The sequence below is a fragment of the Daucus carota genome, chromosome 9, assembly GCF_001625215.2.
Source record: "Daucus carota subsp. sativus chromosome 9, DH1 v3.0, whole genome shotgun sequence".
Taxonomy (NCBI): Eukaryota; Viridiplantae; Streptophyta; class Magnoliopsida; order Apiales; family Apiaceae; genus Daucus; species Daucus carota.
The window spans coordinates 40,187,250-40,209,846 of NC_030389.2; the positions used below are offsets into that span (position 1 = coordinate 40,187,250).

At 34.5% G+C, this 22,597-nt stretch overlaps 1 protein-coding gene across 1 annotated transcript in view; it reads left to right on the plus strand.

Moving 5' to 3' along the window:
- The window catches only part of LOC108202628 (hypothetical protein), a 161,239-nt gene that overhangs the window by 1,770 nt on the left and 136,872 nt on the right, over positions 1 to 22,597 (plus strand). The window lies entirely within an intron of this gene.

The window sequence follows — 22,597 nt, forward strand, 5'->3', positions numbered from 1 at the left end:
GGTACAAATGTCCACAGGGAATGTTAAGGATAGAATTAGTTCCATCATCAGGACCAATTAGTTATCTCATCTCTGTTAAGAATTATTTGTGATAGTAGTAAAAAAAGGTGGTACAATTTTGCGGACCTCTATTTTTTTTTTTTGTATGTTTTATTATTTTAGAATAGTAATTCTATGATCAGGGGCATAGCTGCCCAGGCATAAAGGGACCAGGTTTACTCTTTAAGTACCTTACTCTCTGGGTGTATTATATATTGGTAGATAAACATAATCTTGTGGCATCCAAGTTGTTTTCAATTGTTGTATGATGTCTTCTGGTGGTTGAAATGAAAGGATGTGGGTTCAAGTTTCGCTCTTGATTTTCATATTGGAAGAATTGTGATTTCAATGTACACATCGTACACAACTTAAATGCATATTAACTTTTACGCATCAGACATTTTAATTTACTGTGGTCAAGTTGGCTTTTTATGCTCCCTAAATAACAAGATGTTATTTAGGGAGCATAAAAATATATAAAAATCATATGGAAATAAAATCATATAACATATATATAAAAATATATTCTATCATTAATCAATCAAAAAGAAATGGTGAAACAATGGATGATGTTCATTTCATTGAGAAAAATTTTCATTCTTTAGATTCCAAATTTGAGTATAATGTTGTAGCCATCGAATAATCTAAAGATATAAGCAAAATATCACTGATGAACTTACACATTGATGAACTTACAAGTTGGTTACAAGCCTATAAATAAAGATTGAACACGAAAAAGATTGAAGTGTCATTAGACATTTCAGTCAAAACTCTTCTTCGATGAAAAGAATATGAAGGGGATTGTAGTCGCCAAGCAGGAAGAAGTTTTAAGGGAAGAGGCTCAAGTTCTCGTGGGAGAGACTTTTACTCATATAAAGAAACTAAAAAGAAAGAAGTAAATTTTTTTCTAGAGGTTCATCAAGAGGTCGTAGGCGTGAAAATCAAAGAAGAAGAGTTCGTGACTATTTTGAAATAAAAAAAGGAAAAATTGAAATTTTTTGAGATTTATTATGTTCCTGGACTAAAAAATAATTTACTTATTGTTGGTCACCTTTTCAGAAAAATATTATGACATTCAAATGAGACATTTTTCAAATGCTTTAATGGCAGATAATAGCGGAAAATATTTTTCAAATGAGTTTAAGAAATATTACAAACATAGTGGTATTCGATACAAAATAACAATCCGTTACACGCCACAAAAGAAAAGAATGTTTGGCTCTCAAGAAACTATGAGGAGAATGGTAAACTTCCTGACACGTATGACAACCTTTCTCATCCTGAACTACTTTTGATCCGGCTCAACTTTGTATTAGTTTCGAGTTTTAATGTAAGAATCTACAGGAAGCACATGGAGATCGAAGACTTTCCGGCATGTTTTAGCCCATTTGGTCCAGCTCAACAAAGGCGTTCGATCTTCACTTTGGTTGGTCTATATGTTAGTTCTGCCTGTTTGAATGTTTGATTTTTACTCCGATTATAGATGCTTTAGTTCTTTGTACCTCTGTATAGGAAGAAGAATGATGTACAATCAAGAAATGATGCTGAGAAGGAAATTGGAGGAGGATGCCGAATTGCAACAAGCTATTGAATACCAGGGGAGTAGGCTGATGAATCTTCAACTCCCAGAAATCATAAACCCGAATATCAATCAACTGCAAATGCCAAAGACATGAAAAATTATCATAAAGATGGTTATTCATGCAATTTTTACATTAACAATTTGTAGTACTCGTAGAGACATTACATTAAAAATGCTCTTGTATTTATTTAATATGATTTAAATGTATTTACTATCTAAAACATTAATATATTTATTTATCATTAATTTTGAAAAATGCTCTTGTATTTATGTATTATGATTTTAATGTATTCTAGTGAAAAGTGTCTTGCAGAAAAAGTCAGTACCATTGATGAGGATCAAATGACTATTGTAGGAGCTACTGAAATGGCAAATAAAGATATAGAGATTGATGCAAATACTAGTGCTAAGGACGCTAGAGCTGTGAAGAAGGCTAGTTCTACATGTCGAAAGAAAAAGGTGCGTTCGATGGCTGAAATCCTTCATGTCAATGATGAAGAAAGAAGCGACAAGTTAGCTTCTCACAATGCAACTCCCAAAGAATGTGTTGCTGCATCTTCAATTTTTACTTCGCGAAAAAGAAAGATTAATCAGGAGCCTTCTAAGGAGATGCAATTTCTTGGGCACGAGCCCAAAAAGGTTCGAGCCTCCAAGGGAGATGCCACTACAACAATTGCACATATACATAACTCTGGATTAGAATCTGATGGAGAAGACAAAATCTGTAGAAGTGCTCATGTGCAAACTCATAAAATAATAAGATGCAAGGATCTATCATATCAGCATATAATATAGATAAATGAGACTCCTTTTTGTAACTTATGGTAGATATGAAACTATTATACTGTTATTTGAAGTTAACTACTTTGGAGTTCCACTTTTGTTCAGAAGGGTGAAGAAGGTCACCCACTACATAGATGAGGTGGATCTTCTTCTAGACAAATAGTAGCTGTATAACAAAAGAAGATAAATGTTATTTCCTTAGAAAGGCAAATCATGTATGCTTGTGATACTTATGTCTTTTGCTTTTGGAGAATATAAACAATTAGCCGACACATCTATTTTAGTAAAGAGCAAAATGTACATAAAGATCACAACAATTATTTCCACAAGCTAGTGTAATGACCTTGAAAGTGTTACTAAATTGGAAAGATAAGTATGGTAAAAATTATCAAGAAGTCAAGTTGTATGAAAGTTATACTCAATAGATATAATTAATTACACATCTTGTATGATTTTACAAAAATATTAATATTAATATAAGAGAAACCCCTAATATAATAATCACAAAGAGAAAGAATAATATAAGTCATATATATTCATATGCTTAATTACCGCCTCAAAATTTCATTCATATAATTTAATAAAAATTACATCATAAATTCGAGGTCCTTACGATTAGTATACATACCCAATAAGTGAATGGAGCACCTTCTTCATTGTTTCCCAAGATTGTAATGAAATCTTAAAGCTACCTGAAAAAAAAAATTCATTTTGCAACTTTGTATAACATGCTAATATATCTAAGATAGTATGTCAATTCCAAACACAATAGACAGTTTAAAATATACATAATCCTAAACAAAATTACATATGTAAAGTGCTATAATCATAGACTTTATTGTCCATATAAATATTTTCTCTTCATATAAGGTCAAAAACCACCTCAAATATTGTTGGGTGTAACTTGTACCTTATATAATATTTTTTTTTAAAATATATGGTATTTAGATATAGGAAGATATATACCTTGTATTTCAGTTATGGAGATAAATACTTCATGTGAACATTGTAGAGTGTTTGATCTAGGATCCATACAAGGGAAAATACCTTGTGGCCTGCAAGAGGAGAAATATCATCAAAATCAAATCTTCTATATAATTATCTTCTTTATAATTAATAGGTAATATTAATCTAAAATACAATAAATTTGTTTATAACTGTGAAGTAAAAGATTTAATGGATAAATATTATATTGAAATAATCCACCGTAGATAGGGGTGAGCATTCGGTTCGGTTAACCGGAAACCGAACCGAATAACCGAAATTTTTTCGGTTCGGTTAACCAAATTATAAATTTCGGTTCGGTTTTCGGTAGTAAAAATTTCAAAATTCGGTTTTTCGGTTATTCGGTTTTTAACCGCGGTTAACCAAAAAACCGAACGGTTAACCGAATTTCTAATATTTAATAATATTTTTATTATTAATAATAATATATATTAATATTTACATGCATTGATTTCATTGTTAATGTAATATCTGATATCTGTATTATATTATGAATTGTCAATTTAAATAGCTTCATCTTGGAGGCAATCTACATCCAGTAAATAGGATTTGTACAGGTGAATAAAAGGAATGCATACTATGAGAAATTCACAGTAGCCCTGCTCCTGGCTGATTACAGTCAGTGTATTTCACTGTGCAACTCCATGAGACCAAACACAGTTTAATATATCAGTATTTGCTTGGTTAAAAGACAAGTTGTGTTTAGCTGATAACGAGAAATGTCTAAGTTTAACATCTACTGGTCCTGATCTGAAGTTGCAGCAAAACAGGTGTGATTGTAACATGAATTTACATTACTTGCATCAAACATCGGATAGATTAGGTACTAGCTGGTGAATTAGTTAGTCAATGATTTGAATTTCGGTTATTTATTTCGGTTTTCGGTAAAAACCGAAATAATAATTTCGGTTTCGGTTATAAACCGAAAAGATTTCGGTTCGGTTTTCGGTAGCTAATTTATGCTTATTTCGGTTTCGGTTAACCGAAAAAAAATTCGGTTTCGGTTTCGGTTAACCGAATACTCACCCCTAACCGTAGATACAAGAATTTATTGCATCTTTACTAAGAAAACACAATTTGATTCATAAGAGAATATGATTTTAGAAAGATACAAAATCTTTAAATAAATCCAATCATGTTGAAAAACTCACAAACACATATATACATATGCTTATTTATATGTATGTATGTTTGCATATTAATGAAGTCATGACTAATATAAATCAACTTGTTCATGTAAGTTTTAACATAAAATAAATTTAGAATGAAAAAATATATAGTAATTGAATCAATAGCTACATGGATGACCAAATTATATAAATTGAGAAGAAAAGGAGTTTCAGATGTACCTTATGATTTGAATCAATATCTGTATGGATGATCAAATGATAAATTTAATGAGGAGAAAAGAAGTTCTAGATGTACTAAATGATTAAGAACTAAATTGAGAGCTAAAACAGGCTGTGCCCCTCTATCATTCCAGCTTTGATATGAGAGGATTAGGGTAGATGTCCTTGCGATTGAGTGAAATAAACTGAGAGCTACCAGATGAGCTGCCGCTCTCTTACTCCCCTCCACTTTTGATATGAGAATATTAGAGTTCTTATCGATGATAGTTGTTTACGCTGTATTGCATTTGACTCAAATGGGCCATAACCTTAGTTGAATTGAGGTGGATTGTTATTTCTTACCATCCTAACATGTATCGGCCCAACACCTTGATAGAAGTTAGTGGACATAATTTATTAAATGGGCTTATTTTGGGTAAGAGAAATTGAAAAACAAATTCTTTTCTTTGCTTTCACTTGCTCCCATCTCAAAGTCTTTATCTCGAGAATTTAGTAGTTAGTATTTTAATATTTGTATTTCTTATTTGTAAAATTATAATTTTAAAATATTTCTAATAAATTTTGTAGTGGATTAATTAAATTTTACAAACTATTTTATAAATTTCCAAGTTCAAAATTTATTAACATCGAGTTGTAAATAAATTTACACAAACACATAATTAAATTATAATCAAGTTAAGTATGATTTAATATAGTTATATACTTAAGTTTAAAAGTGATTTCTTAAACATAAATCAAATTCATTAAAAAATACTAGCAATTACTACTATTTTCTTAAAAAAATTAATTAAGTTTTAAATTAAATGTTCTTTTGTGGTCATTTCACAAAATATTCTATAATAAAGTATAAATTAAGGATGACCAAATGATATAAATCAAGGAGAAAAAGAATTCTAAATGTACCGTATAATTAATATTAAGTGGAGTAAATTAAGAGGTAAGATAGGATTAGGACTTTGTCAATTGAATTTGCCTAGATTCAAATTTATATGATGGTTGTTTAGACTACATCTAATTTCACGGGAGTGCTTTATAGATTTGTTTGAATTCTGGTGGATTGTATTTTTCTAAAATCATAACATGTACAATCCAACACCTAAACTAGATTCAGCAAACAAGACAATAATTATTTTTTTATTGCTAAATTCAAGACAATAAATTATTAAGTAGGCTTATTATGCATAAGAGAAATTCTAAAGCTTATTTCTTTTCTTTGCTTTCCTTACCCCAAACCCTAAAGTATATACATGCTAAATTTAGTAATTTGTTTTAAATTATTTGTACTTTTAATTGTTATATTTTATTTTGAAAATATATATTTAAGTCATTAGAATATTTTAAATTTTACAAAAATATTATATAAACTTCTAAGCTACTAATTTATTAACGTTGAGTTGTAAATAAATTTACAATAACACATAAATAACCTATAACTATTAAATTACTTATGAATTATAATAAAGTTATATACTTGTTAAAGTGACTTCTTAAACATAAACCACACCCATTAATAAATACTAACATGTACTCTATTTTTTTCACAAAAATTAATTAAGTTCTAAATTAAATTTTCTATTGTGTCTATTTCAAAAAATATTCTACATGAAGTTTTAACATTATATTTTCTATTCTCAAATGTAATGTTAATAATTTTAAATTAAAAAAACCAAACTCATGGGTATATGAAAATCAATTCATGTCGTATTTGTCATTGTTGTGATCTTCTTCCATAGATTTTCGAGGTTCCAATTTCAATTTATATTTAAATAACAGTGTTTCTAAATTTTTATTTTCTAACAAGAAAATATTTTTATTAAATCTTGTTGTTAAGTAACCTAAATTTTGAAAAATAACTTTTAAACTTATAATAAGCTTTACCAGACAAAAAAATAACTTATGATTAATAATTGACATATCAATTATATGACAATTATTCACTTAAAATTAAAACTGCTAGCAAAGAAGCAAATTTTTTTCCACACGATTCATCAAGAAGACGTGGGCTCCAAATTAAAAAGGGAGAGGTCATGGCTATTTTGAATGTTATAAATGCCTGGCCATTTAAAAAATAGTGTTGGTACAAGGATAAACAAAATAAAGATGCTAATATTGTTAGCCAAGATAAAGACTATAAGCATAATAATGAACTTTGTTACTTGTCTCCCATTATGAAGATGGTGAATGAAGATCGTGAGGATGTTGGTACAGTGGTGCCACCAAGCACATGATATGTAATGTAAACTTACTTTCCAGTTGAATGTAAATTTGGAGAAGTCAAAGTTAGAGATGGGAAATCATATGAGATGAGTGGTGTTGGTCATTAGGAATTTAAAACAAAAAAGGAAAAAAATTTGAATTTTTTTTGAGATTTATTATGTTCCTGTACTAAAAAATAATTTACTTATTATTGGTCACCTCTAGTGAAAAGATTATGACATCCATTTATGTGATATGGCATGTTGCTTGTCAAAAAAATCGTTAATGACAAGAATTGTAATAGCCTCGAATTGTCTTATTTCTGTAACTCTTCAAAATCAAAAGCTATTTTGTTTTCTTGGTCTTGACAAAGGAGTCTCAGAACTAGGGCATGATATGATCACCTGAATTATAGAAGTTTGGAGATGCTCCCAAGAAAGATGATGGTCAGAGGTTTGTCAAAGTAATCATCTTCATGATATTTGTGAAGCTTGTCAGCTTTGGAAACAACATAGAAGTTCATTCTCTTCTTAGTCATTATGGCATGTTGCTTGTAAAAAAAATCGTTAATGACAAGAATTGTAATAGCCTCGAATTGTCTTATTTCTGTAACTCTTCAAAATCAAAAGCTATTTTGTTTTCTTGGTCTTGACAAAGGAGTCTCAGAACTAGGGCATGATATGATCACCTGAATTATAGAAGTTTGGAGATGCTCCCAAGAAAGATGATGGTCAGAGGTTTGTCAAAGTAATCATCTTCATGATATTTGTGAAGCTTGTCAGCTTTGGAAACAACATAGAAGTTCATTCTCTTCTTAGTCATTATGGAGAGCAAAAATACAATTAGAACTAATTCACTCAGATCTTTGTCTGTCTGATGTCAATATCATCTTCTGAAGGTAATCACTATTTTATTTCTTTTATTTATGACTATATGTTAGGTCCAGATATGATTGTAGAAGGGGGGGTTGAATACAATCAGTACCAAATCGTCGCGGAAGTGAATCTGATTGAATATGATTTGTTAATCAGATTATAATTAATTAATATAACAATGTTTGAAGTCGTTATATAATTAAAATGGTTCAGTTTTAATGTCCACTAAAGTTCGTAGAATAAATTCGACAGGGTATATTCTAGATTTAGTGATTAAAACAACCGGGTTATCAAAGCACAGAAAACTGTGGATATAACGATCAAGCAAGTTACAAACAACTTGAAAGCTTTACAAATGCTTTGAATACAAAGTGAATGAACACTTGAAAATGAAGAATGGATGCCATATTTATAGGCAAAGCATTGTACATGCAAGACAATCACTAGACAAGACAATTACAAGCTAGCAAAGACAATTACAAGAAGGGTAAGACAATCTAGGCTTGGGCAAGACAAAAAGGGGCAAGGAAAGACAATCACAGATTGTCTACCAAGCTTTAACCAAGTCAGAAAGACAATCAAAGGGGAAGGGAAGACAATTGCACTGCCAGTAAGACAACTGCCAGAATCGGCAAGACAATCCAGGATTGTCTTGCACACCAACCACTTGACTCGGCAAGACAAGACAAAGAGATTGTCTTGCTGTCATACTCATACCTTCGGCAAGACAATTCACAAGAATTGTCTTGCACACCATTGAACCACTGAAATGAATCGGCAAGACAATTAGAAATTGTCTTGCTGATTCAACCAAGACCCAGGCAGACAATGGAGAATTGTCTTGGAAGAAAAGTGAAGCCACTCGGCAAGACAATCCAGAATTGTCTTGCTGAGGTGGTTTTTGTGATTAAATAAAGAAATAAAATAGTATATTAAAATAGAAAATTATTCACTTAATTAATTTAATCATATAAATTCATAAATTAAATTAATTCGAGAGTGAATTAATTTAATAAATAAATTACATAATTAATATAATTATTTGAGAAGTGAAATAATAGTCTATTAAAATATTTAATCACACAATCTTCAGTAGAACAGCTTCCGGTCTTCTTTAAACTTGAATAACTTCTTCTTGATTTGTCGAACGAACAAACTACCACTTCTGCTTGACTTCAAATATTTAATTTGAATAACTGATACACAGATGTACTGTCTGGTTCATCTGTATCTAGTTAAATCAAATATTCTTCGTCAAATAAACAATAAGAATTTGGTTAGTTCGTCGAGTCTTCGTCTTGTACGTACATCTTCATTAAATGGAATCTTCTGATGAAATAAAGTATAGAAACTTTATGTCTTCTGAATTCCTGGACGTGCCACAAAAGATTATTTGTGCACTGAGGCTTGAACATATTAATGAACTTCTTTCAGTGGCGTGCAACAGCATCCTGGAACTTATCTGACATATGATTTCCATAAATCATTTGACGTTCTTCGTACTGATTCCGATGACTTGCTATTTACTGAGCTTTCTGATCTGAGTTGAGTTGTACCTCTTTAAATACAAATAGGCTGAACATATGCCTTTCAATCTCCCCCTATTTGTTTGTTAACATAACATGCAAATTTCCTAGAGGATAACTCAACTAACAGATAAGACAAAGATTTAAACAATAGATTGTAAATAGCAAAAGTTTATGGCTTGCATTAAACATTAAACCATGATCATAAATAGATTACAAAAGGATGTTCCTTGAACATATATAACAAATATCCTAATCAATCTATTCACTCAGAACGAGTGACTTCTCCTTCTTCAGCATCAGAATAGTGAATAATTGGAGTAGAAGGCTCATTCTGAGTAGGCTCTTCAGCTGCAGTGGATTCTCCACGCTTCTTTCTTTCACGAGCCAGAGCTAGCTGGTGAAGTACTTCCAGATCCACAGGGTCTTCACGAAAGTCAGATGGCTGAGATTTTGTTACACCCTTCATCCTCCGAAAGTATTGAGAAATGTTTCTTCGAGTGCAGTAGGATGAGATTACATCATCAGCATCAGACTTGGCTTTAGATGCGAAGCCCTTGGTCCTTAGTAAGGTGGATGCTAGAGCCAGACGTTTGGCAGGGTACTTTGGCAAAGCCTCTTCATTTAGATAGACAGTGCAGAGGATTTCCAAGTGAACAAACTTGACACAGTATGGGTTCTTAACAACCTGAGGACTGTTGAAAACAGCACAATCCAACAGTTTGTCACGAAGAAGTTCATTCAAGTTTGAGCAACGCTTGACTTTGTTGCGAAGTACCCAGAGCTCAGATACAGAGAATGATTTGAGAAATTCGACAGATAGTCTGAATGAACCATTCCTCTGTGTGTAGACAATCAGCTCCCATTCTTCTAGCAGTCCCCTAACAGCAACAGTTACATATTCCAGTTCTAAGGCAAAGGCATGCATAAAAACATCCTCATCAGGGTTCACCTCTCGAAGATCATAGATCAGAGATAAGAATTTCTTATCATCGAAAGTTTCCCTTTGAGGTCCATTGAATATTCTCCTAGCAATGTCCCAGCCTTTTCCTTCTTTTCTTTTAATTTCAAGATTCTTCTGCTTGATCGCAGCATCATAGATTTTCTGCTTTTCAATCTTGATTTGTTCCTCTGTGATCAACTTGTCTTCCAGAAGTTTCTGATAATCACGAAGCTTACGCTTCCTGGCTTCATTTTCTGCTTTGAACTTCCTGACATTCTCCTCGTGTTCAGGATCAACAGGTTCTTCCTGAAACAAATAGCTTTCATCAAATTTACCTTCTTCTTCAGCCTGACGATAGGTAGCATCGAATACGTCATCATCATCCATGTCTTTGGGATAATCATCATAATTGTCAGTGTTGAAGACATTTTCAGATTGATGTAGTGGTTCTTTGCCTTTAGACCTTTTATCAGCTTCAGAAGATTCTTTGCCACTTGCTCTTTCTCCACCCTTGTCACTCCTGTCAGCATCATCCTTATTACTCCGATCATCTTTGTCATCCTTATCTTCCTTATCCTTCTCCCCCTTAGTTGAGGGATCCTCTGGAGTAGACTGAGCTGTTGACGGATTAAGCTTTAAGTGATGAACAACTTGAGCCAGAGTTTGCTCCAAGTTTCCAAGCTTTGTCAGACAGAGCTCCTGAGATTGATCAAACTTGTCCATCCTAGAGTGAATACCCTTGACATGAGCATCTAATTCCTGTTTGAGAGAAGAATATGAAGGATCAACAACCTTTTCCTGTAGAGTCACCAACTCTCCACTTCTGAATCTGGCATTCTCAGCATTCAACCTTGAAATCTCAGCTTTCAGAGCGGCCAATTGTTCCTGTAACAGATCAGTGTTGGTGTGTGCACTCACCTCACGAACACTCAAAGATTTTTCACTATCCTCTCGTGCATGTGTTTCGCTCGGTGTTTGCCTGATTTCACTCGTGTTTGTCACACCGTCACCAGTACCTGTATAGACAACCATAGTAACATAAGATGGAACTGTAGGTTGTGAAGGAACAAATTGTCCTTCAGATGCCTGTGAAGGCTGATGTACTTGCAGGTTGCCAAGTATAGCCTGATCCAAAAAGAAAGAGTGATCAGAAAGTTTTTCATATGACAATTTTTGAATATCTGTGCTCTCTCTAAGTGAAGAATCAAAAGACAAAGGTTCAACTAGCGTGAGTGCTAGTTGCGTGCTTGACTCTTTACAGGATACCGCGGTCGGACGGCCAATTTCAATAAATGCATTCTGTGGAGAGAATGAATCTAGAGACTGTATATTTACCATGTCAGTGTCCAAATCCTTTTGGGAGGAAATGGATGCGGCTGCAGTTGTCTCCGGTTCTGCCACCCTTTGCTTCTTATGAGACAGAGCTGCGGGTTCTCTCAGAATTGCACTACCACTCCGTTTCCGGGCTACCTTTCGAACAACTGGTGAATGAGTAGTGTCGGTTGATGTGTTTGACGAAGAATCAGTTGTTGAAACGAAAACGTCAGCTTGGTTATGAACCTGGGTGTTTACAGGTTCAATGCTGGGAGTCTGGAAATCAAATCCAATATCACAATCAAAATCTGCAATATCAATATTAAAGGTATCAGTGAGATTAGAAAGTACCTGAGCTACCTGTAAATCTGTCCTGAAGTCCTGTAGCTCTGGATTGATAGCAGAATCAGCAGGCAGAGGCTGAGAGGTGGATTGTGGTGGAGGAATGGTATGTGGATGTGTAGGTGAAGGTATTGGTTCAGATTGAGAGGGAAGAATGGAGGCTTGTTGGTCTGGGAAGAAGTTGTATTGTGGAGGGGATTGGTGTTGAGATTGGTGAGGAGAATTGTATGATGATTGGTGAGGTGATTGTTGTGGTGAATTGTAAGGAGGGTTGTAGGGAGAGTAATGTGAGGATTGGCTGGATGATTGATAATCTTGTAGAAAAACCGGTTCAGCAAGACAATTTAATTGTCTTGCCGAGCCAAACTGTAGACAATTACATTGTCTTGCAGAAAAACAACTAATAATAATATGATTTTTGATTATTTTAAAAGATAAAACATTTTGCAATTAAAATCAAAAATCTATAATAAAGAAAATACTATAAATTACACAAATATTTTGTAAATTTCAACTTTAATTAAGTATAAATACTTATGACTTTAACTTTAATTCAAAAAGATGAATTAACTTAAAATCAAATATTCTGGCAAAAAAAAAAAAACTTAAAATCAAATATTTATGCTTAATTAATTTTGAAAAATACAAAATAATTACAAATAATTATCTAAATGCTTAGAGAATATTACAGGGGAGTGTATGAGCACTTAGAAAATTACTTACTAATGTACAAGCAAGCATAATTACTTAGAATATTATCAGATAATATACAGGAAGTCATATAAAATCTAATAATATAGATATAGTTACACAGAAAATTCACAAAAAGTATACAAACACGTATAATACATATGAAAAATATATACAAGAGAACTATGTCATATTTAACATCCCTAACTCACAAACCAGCTTAGAGAAAGTGGATTCATCCAGTGGTTTCGTGAAGATGTCAGCAATTTGCTCAGTCGTGGGTACAAAATGTAACACCACTGTACCATTCATGACATGTTCTCGTATGAAATGATACCTGATATCAATGTGCTTGGTTCTTGAGTGTTGAACCGGATTGTTGGAAATGGCTATGGCACTTGTATTATCACAAAATATAGGAATTTTGTTTACTACAACACCATAATCATTCAGTTGATTCTTGATCCACAAGATCTGAGCACAGCAGCTACCAGCAGCTATATACTCAGCTTCAGCAGTAGAGGTAGACACTGAGTGCTGCTTCTTGCTATACCAGGAAACCAACCGACGTCCTAGAAATTGACAGCTTCCAGACGTACTCTTCCTATCAATCCTGCATCCTGCATAATCAGAATCTGTATAGCCGGTTAAGTCAAAACCAGTATTCTTAGGGTACCAAATACCCAATCCAGGTGTACCCTTAAGATATCTAAAGATTCTTTTGACGGCTATAAGATGTGATTCTTTAGGATCAGCTTGGAACCTAGCACACAAACATGTTGCAAACATGATATCTGGTCTACTTGCAGTAAGATAAAGTAAAGAGCCAATCATACCACGATAGCTTGTGATATCAACTTTCTTACCAGATTTATCCTGGTCAAGTTTTGTGGCAGTGGCCATGGGTGTCTTTGCCGGTGAAGAGTCTTCTAGATTGAATTTTCGAAGAAGATCTCTGACATACTTGGATTGGCAAATGAATATTCCATCTTCCTTTTGGCTTACTTGAAGACCAAGGAAGTAGGACAGCTCACCCATCATACTCATCTCATAGTTACTCTGCATTAACTTAGCAAATCTCTTGCACAAGTTATCGTTAGTAGAGCCAAATATAATATCATCAACATATATTTGTACAAATATCATATCCTTATCATGCAATTTGTAAAAGAGAGTTTTGTCTATGACACCTCTAGTAAAGTTGTTTTCTATTAAAAACTCAGAGAGAGTGTCATACCATGTCCTTGGTGACTGCTTGAGTCCATAGACAGCTTTGAATAGGAAGTATACAAAATCAGCAAACTCTGGATTTTCAAAGCCAGGGGGCTGTTCCAGATATACTTCTTCTTCTAGCTTTCCATTCAGAAATGCACTTTTCACATCCATTTGATATACCTTGAAGTTGGAGTGTGCAGCAAATGCAAGAAATATTCTGATGGCTTCAAGACGAGCAACTGGAGCATAGGTTTCATCGTAATCAATTCCTTCTTCTTGTGAATAACCTTTTGCAACCAGTCTGGCTTTGTTTCTTACAACAATGCCATCACCATCTAACTTGTTACGGAAGACCCATCTAGCTCCAATGGTAGATTTTCCTTTTGGTCTTGGAACCAGGGCCCAGACTTCTTGTCTCTCAAATTGATTGAGTTCTTCTTGCATGGAAAGAACCCAATCAGGATCAGCAAGTGCTTCTTCTATTTTCTTTGGTTCTTGAATTCCGTGCCATTATCTGACCTTACAGCTTTCACTGGCACACCCTTTTCTAATTCAACTGACTTTATATGATCAATCACTGTCATCGGGGTTTCATCCTTAGAAGCTAGGAAGTAAACCCAGGTAAATTTCGAGAAGTCATCCACAATGACTAAGGCATATCTTCCTCCATCAATTGATGCAACATTCACAGGACCAAACAAATCCATATGCAGTAAGTGAAGTGGATTTGTAATGGTATTGATGGTCTTGCCTTTGTGAGATGCTCTCTTCGCTTTTCCTTTCTGACAAGCTTCACAAAGATCATCAGATGAGAATTCCAGGGAAGGCAAACCTCTCACCAGATCTCTCTTGACTAGAGAGTTCATTGTTTTGAAGTTGAGGTGTGAGAGTTTCTTATGCCATAACCAACTATCTTCAGCAGACGCTTTGGAACATAAGTCTCCTTCCTAACATGAGTAGGACTAGCAGTCTTTGATCTAGCATGCTTGTTGTTTGTGTGTTGTCTAGGTGATGTGTTTTCATTTTTAGCATGCAAATTTTTAAAATAAGCAGACATCAAATTGAAAGCACAAGTCATACAATTATCAACACTACAAGATTTATGACATGCATCAAAAGCAGGAACAACAGAAGTATCAGTCATAGTAGTAGGAACATCAATAGATTCTACTCTAACCTTGTTATCAGATTTAAAGTTCTCAGTAGAATGACACCTATTGTTCTTGTTCTTACTATTAACAAAATTATTGGGCTTGTTGAATTTAGTTCTCTCAGAGTTGACACCTAAACCAGCTTTAGGCAACCTAACATTGCCTTTCACTTTGATTGGTTTCAGTGATGTCAAGATCTCATCTCTCTTCTCATTACTCTCTTTCAATTTAAGGTCCTGTTTGAGTTCATATCTAATGACAACAGGAGTCTCTAAAAGAGGTTCAGCTTCTGAGGTTTTAAACAAAGGTTTAAGGGAATCTTTCAAAACAAAAGGAATCCCTCTTTCCTCAGCACTCTTCTTAAAAGGAGTAATGTTACTAGCCTTACCTACGGATTTGTTATAGTCAAAACCTATTCCAACAGTTCTCTTGATCTCTTGTTTATCATTAAGTTCTTTGACTATAGTGGAGGCATCCTTAAAGGCTTTACACTTAACTTTCTCTTCGTCTAGCTGAAGTCTTAAAGCAATCTCACCTTTCTCTAGAACTTTGACTTTAGCACATTGTAATCCTAAGTCCATAGTCAATTGTTCTATTTTAGGTTTTAATACTTTCATCTCATTCATCTTATAAGCATGAATTTCTAAGACTAAAGTATCAATTTTAAGATTGGCAGCTTTCATCTTTTTAATAGCATCATCTCTTTCAAGTCCTAATTGCATAAACAGTTTAGGGCATGTAGGATCTACCTGAAAGCTTCCAGCAGGAGGAGGTGAAGATGATCCAGTATTAGCCATGAAAGCAACATTCCCTAGCTGCTCCTCTTCATCACTATCTGTATCATCCCAGCTTTTGCCTTCTGCCAGATAAGATTTGCTTTTGAAACTTTGACTTCCAGAAGTACCATGATGCTTTCTAACCAGTGCATCATACTTCTGCTTCAGCTCATCATACGAATCTTTTCTTTTTCCTTGAACCTTGGGTTGTTTGCATTCAGTTGCAAAGTGTCCAGGTTCACCACAATTGAAGCATTTGAACTTGCTTCTGTCCACCATCCCAGTCTTGTATCCTCCTTTGCTTGTAGAAGATGAATAGCCTCCCTTCTGAAACTTACTAACAGTAGGTTTGTATTTATAGGAAGGGTTCTTCCGGAATCTCATGTTTCCAAACTTCTTGGCAAACAGTGATAGAGATTGATCTTCTAACTGTTCAAGCTCTTCCATTGTATAGAACTCTTCGTCACCACTGGAAGAAGCAGTTTGACCAATCTCAGGTACAACAAATTCCTGAGTAGTCTTAGAAGGAACAACAACATCCTTCTTCTTTTCTTCCAGTACAGGTGACTCAACAACTAGAGCTCTCGAATGGTTCTGTGTTTTACCCCAGCCATATCTCTGTTTACTCTGAACTTACTCCAGTTCATAAGTTTTCAAAACTCCGTAGAGTCTTTCCAGAGAAATCTCATTCAGATCTCTGCTTTCCCTGATGGCAGTGATTCTGTGTTCCAGATGTTCAGGAAGTGTTAAGAGAAACTTCATGTTGACCTCTTTCTTGTCATAGAATTTCCCATTCAGATTTAAATTATTTATCAAATTATTAAGTCTGATAAACACTTCTGAAATCCCTTCTCCGGGATTGGAACCAAACTGTTCATACTGAGCCATCAGTATCTCTTTCTTGTTTTCCCTAACTTCCTCTGAGCCTTCATTGATAATCTCTAATGTATCCCAGATTTGCTTGGCGTTTGTACAATTTACAACAGCATTGTACATCACTGGATTTAGAGATTCAACCAAGATTAGTTGAAGAGCATCATCTAAGTTCATCTGTTCACTCTCTTCATCTGTGTACTCAGAAAGTTCTTTCGGAATGACCTGATGAGGTATCAACACACCATCCTCTTCGTGTGCTAATATTACATTCATCGGAGTAGTAACACCTTTGTCTAAAATCCCGATGTATTTTCTGTTCGCTGTTCGGAGGAATAGGAACATGTGCCTTTTCCATAGGCCAAAGTGTTCCTGGCTGAACGGTGGGATTTTAATGCTACTGATCTTTTGCGTACTCATTTTTTTAAGAATTTAAAGTGAATAGTGTTTGGAGAGATTTGGATTTTTGAAAGAAAAATATTTTTAATCAAAATTAATTTTTGGAATAAAATTAATTCGAATAAAAAATATTTGGACGTTACAGAGTTTGTATAGGATCTGATACGGTAAAATGGTATCAACCGCTCTGATACCAATTGTTAGGTCCAGATATGATTGTAGAAGGGGGGGTTGAATACAATCAGTACCAAATCGTCGCGGAAGTGAATCTGATTGAATATGATTTGTTAATCAGATTATAATTAATTAATATAACAATGTTTGAAGTCGTTATATAATTAAAATGGTTCAGTTTTAATGTCCACTAAAGTTCGTAGAATAAATTCGACAGGGTATATTCTAGATTTAGTGATTAAAACAACCGGGTTATCAAAGCACTAGAAAACTGTGGATATAACGATCAAGCAAGTTACAAACAACTTGAAAGCTTTACAAATGCTTTGAATACAAAGTGAATGAACACTTGAAAATGAAGAATGGATGCCATATTTATAGGCAAAGCAATGTACATGCAAGACAATCACTAGACAAGACAATTACAAGCTAGCAAAGACAATTACAAGAAGGGTAAGACAATCTAGGCTTGGGCAAGACAAAAAGGGGCAAGGGAAGACAATCACAGATTGTCTACCAAGCTTTAACCAAGTCAGAAAGACAATCAAAGGGGAAGGGAAGACAATTGCACTGCCAGTAAGACAACTGCCAGAATCGGCAAGACAATCCAGGATTGTCTTGCACACCAACCACTTGACTCGGCAAGACAAGACAAAGAGATTGTCTTGCTGTCATACTCATACCTTCGGCAAGACAATTCACAAGAATTGTCTTGCACACCATTGAACCACTGAAATGAATCGGCAAGACAATTAGAAATTGTCTTGCTGATTCAACCAAGACCCAGGCAGACAATGGAGAATTGTCTTGGAAGCAAAGTGAAGCCACTCGGCAAGACAATCCAGAATTGTCTTGCTGAGGTGGTTTTTGTGATTAAATAAAGAAATAAAATAGTATATTAAAATAGAAAATTATTCACTTAATTAATTTAATCATATAAATTCATAAATTAAATTAATTCGAGAGTGAATTAATTTAATAAATAAATTACATAATTAATATAATTATTTGAGAAGTGAAATAATAGTCTATTAAAATATTTAATCACACAATCTTCAGTAGAACAGCTTCCGGTCTTCTTTAAACTTGAATAACTTCTTCTTGATTTGTCGAACGAACAAACTACCACTTCTGCTTGACTTCAAATATTTAATTTGAATAACTGATACACAGATGTACTGTCTGGTTCATCTGTATCTAGTTAAATCAAATATTCTTTGTCAAATAAACAATAAGAATTTGGTTAGTTCGTCGAGTCTTCGTCTTGTACGTACATCTTCATTAAATGGAATCTTCTGATGAAATAAAGTATAGAAACTTTATGTCTTCTGAATTCCTGGACGTGCCACAAAAGATTATTTGTGCACTGAGGCTTGAACATATTAATGAACTTCTTTCAGTGGCGTGCAGCAGCATCCTGGAACTTATCTGACATATGATTTCCATAAATCATTTGACGTTCTTCGTACTGATTCAGATGACTTGCTATTTACTGAGCTTTCTGATCTGAGTTGAGTTGTACCTCTTTAAATACAAATAGGCTGAACATATGCCTTTCACTATACAAGAAAAGTTTAGGTGTATTATGTTAAAGAAAAGTCAAAAGCACTCCAAAAATTTAAAGATTTTAAGGCTAAAGTGGAGAATTTCATGGGGCTTAAAATTTAATACTTTAACGGCAAATCATAGAGGAGAATATTTTTCAAATGAGTTTAAGAAATATTACAAACATAGTGGTATTCGATACAAAATAACAATCCGTTACACGCCACAACAGAAAAGAATGTTTGGCTTTGTAAGATTTGTCTATCCAAAAACTGTGAGGAGAAGGGTAAACTCTGACATGTATGACAACCTTTCTCATCCTGAACTACTTTTGATCCGGCTCAACTTTGTATTAGTTTCGAGTTTTAATTTAAGAATCTACAGGAAGAACATGGAGATCGAAGACTTTCCGGCAAGTTTTAGCCCATCTGGGCCTAGCTCAATGGAGCCGTTTGATCTTCAGTTTGGTGAGTCTATATGTTAGTTCTTCCGGTTGAAACGTTTGATTTTTACTCCAAGTATTATAGATGCTTTAGTCCTTTGTTTCTCTATACATCAAGAAAAATGAGGTACAATCAAGAACTGATGCTGAGAAGGAAATCGGAGGAGCAGGCCGAACTGCAACAAGCTATTGAATACTGGGGAGGAGGCTGATGAATCTTCAACTCCCACAAATGATAAACCCAAATATCAATCAAATGCAAATGCCAAAGACATGAAAATTATCATAGAGATGGTTATTCATGCAATTTTTACATTAAAAATTTGTTGTACTCATAGAGACATTAGATTGCTATGTATGCAATTTTAGATAGAAATTACAAATTAATTAGAAATTTTTGTATTGATATATTTATTGATTCATTATTTGATTGGGGGTATTATTTATGATCAAGTTTTGTGTGCATAGATCATTGTCTAATATAGAGAAACACAACACACTATAAAATATTTTATTCCGTTCTAGTTGTGTAAATAAAACAAATACAATGCAATAAAAGAAACAAAACTATTGTCTATACAAAACTATTAATCTCGGACCAAAAATATTATTAGTGCCACATCCGGGAAACATAAAAACAAGGTAAATATCGTTTAGATGCCAAGAAAAATTATATTCGAGATTAAGTTTTTTTTTAAATGTACAAGTCACTTAATATTTTATAATAATAATTGTAGGCAGTAGTGAAACTATGGCGGGGAGACGAAGCGACAATGGAGAAACTGGCGGATCGGAGGCGATTCCAAGTAAAGAGGAGAAATGGCGAAATATAGTAAGGAAGGCGAGGGTAGACAGACAATCTATCACTGAAGATGAAGTTCAGGAGCTCAGAGATAAAGTCTTGAAGTTCTGGTTCTTACTAGACTTTGATTTGCTTGAAGCAATTCAAAAGGGAGATGTCCGTTGGGTCGACATATCAATGGCAAGGGTAGAATATCTGAATAAGGTAGTGGATCAAGAGCTAGTTCGGAAGTGCTTGGAGGGAGATGAGGAGGCTCTTTGCCAGACTCATAGATTCCTAATGAATGAAGGGTGGTGGGAGAGAGCGAATAATCTAGACTTGAGTAAGACTATATGGAGAAGAGACAAAAAATGGGAGGCAAAAATGGAAGAACAAGAGAGAAAATTAAGAGATTATGTGATTTCACGACAGGAGCTGGTGCATCCAAATGTGGTTAAGATGGTATTACAGGGTGATAGAGAGGGCCTTAGAATGGCGTTGAATCACGTCCATTACAATTCACTCAGAGAACACAGAGTAGTTAAAAACATGAAGGCGGTGTTAACAAGGGACAAGAAAGATTCTGGGGTGCAGTCAAATGAAGAAGGGAAGAGTGGGAAGGATAGGGAGAAAAGTTATAAGAATGTACTGGTTGAGAATGGTGAGAAAAAGAGATGGGTTCGAAAGGAGCGACAAATATTGGGGAATAAAGAGGATGTTAGCCAAGGAAGAAATCAGAAGAACTCAATGGTTTTTGTACACAACTTACCAGAGAAGTCGAACTCTTTAGAAATTTGGAATTTCATGAGAAAATGGGGTAGAGTCCTGGACTGTATTACACCGATGAGAAGGGATAAATTTGGCAAACGATTTGGATTTATTAGACTACAATCCATAATAGAAGCTGAAAAATTCATTAGGGGAGTGAATGGTAAATTGTTAGCTGGAAATGCCATCAGAGCCCAGTTTGCTCAAAAACAGGTCTCGCAAGTAATTGATAAAAAGGGGAGAAAAGAGTTTAAGCAGACCAGGATAGAGTTGGTAGATCAGAGAAGAGAGCGTGAGCCACTGCACTGCATTTCTGATAAAGCGGAAAGGAAGATTATGGGTACTGTTAAGTTGGAAGTTGCAGATCATATTCTTTCTTCTGAGATTGAAAGAAGTTTGGTTGTGTCATCTTGGAAGGAAAGCTCAATAGTAGAAATACTCAACACAATTGAAGCTCTAGGCTATGAAGGAGTTCCGGTCAGGAGTCTATCTTCTACAAAATTTTTGGTAACCTTTCCTTCCTCAGATAGCTTCTTAAATCTTGATCAAGACCTGTTTGGATTGGGATTTTTGGATTGTAAGCCTGTTTCTGTTGATGATTTGATCCTTCCGCGTAGATTAGTCTTGGAGTGTTTGGGGCTACCAATCACTCTATGGAAATTCAGTAACTTTGCTAAAATCTTGGAAGGTATAGGTAATATTACAGCAATTTCTAGATTATTGGATGAGAATCTTACGTATAGGAATCCAATGATCGAGGTTGAGACTAAAGAGATGTCGGAAATAAATAGGGAGTTGGCAGTTGAATTTGAGGGTAAACAAATTGTGGTGATGCTGAAGGAAGTAGACAAGATAGGAATTGAGGATAATATTATGGAAGAATTAAGGGAGATGGAGTTGAATAACGTTCACAGGGAGGTTGAGGATCAAAATATTTCAAGTAGTGATGATTCTGAATCGGGAAGTTTATACAACATTGAGGAAAAACAAGATAAAGAGGTGGAAATTTCAAAACAGGAGCTGGTTAGTAAGGATAAGGAGACTAAGGGAGAACAAACGTTGGGGAATGAAACTGTGTCTGATTCTGAAGAGTATCGTCAAGTTACCTCCGGAAAAGATAACTATATAGGGAAGGATATTGTGCCTTTAAATGAAAAGGATATAGATAAGCCCCAAAGCTCTTTAGAGGCGAGGGAAGAGGTGCTAGTGGTCCAAGAAACTCAAGAAGAATTGGTGGTCCAAGAAACTCAAGAAGAATTGGTGGTTCAAGAAACCTCAGAAGAGTTAGTGGTTAAGGAAACTTCAGAAGAGTTGATCTCTTCAGAAAATAGCAAATCTATCTGGTCAGTTAGAGAGGTTGAGTCATCCTCCATTGTTAGTACTCAGTCTTTGGAAGTAACATCTGGGATGGCTTCTTCATCGGTCAGTGGACTTGAGAAAGTACAAACATCTTCTGGCTCCGTCAAGAAAGCTGAGGAATCCCTTCTTAAGCTAAAAATGGGAAGGAAAAGAGGGAGACCTCCTAAGAGAAAGTCTAGAAAGGGACGGCAGCCTTTTGCACTTTGCTCTATTGGAGGTCAATTGAAGTGTCAGGGAGGAGCTAGTGAGGCAGAGAAAATTTATGAATCGTGTTTACTCATGGGCTTGGAAGGAAAGGTTGATAGAGATGAAGCTATTAAGAGAATAGCTAATAGGTTGGGGGATAATTAAAGAGGTTAAGAAATTCTCTCTTTCATTTACTTTTCGATTTTTTATGAAAGGATTATCAATGTTAAGTTGGAACATTAGAGGAGTTTCTAAGAAGACAAATAGAGATAATCTTAGAAAAT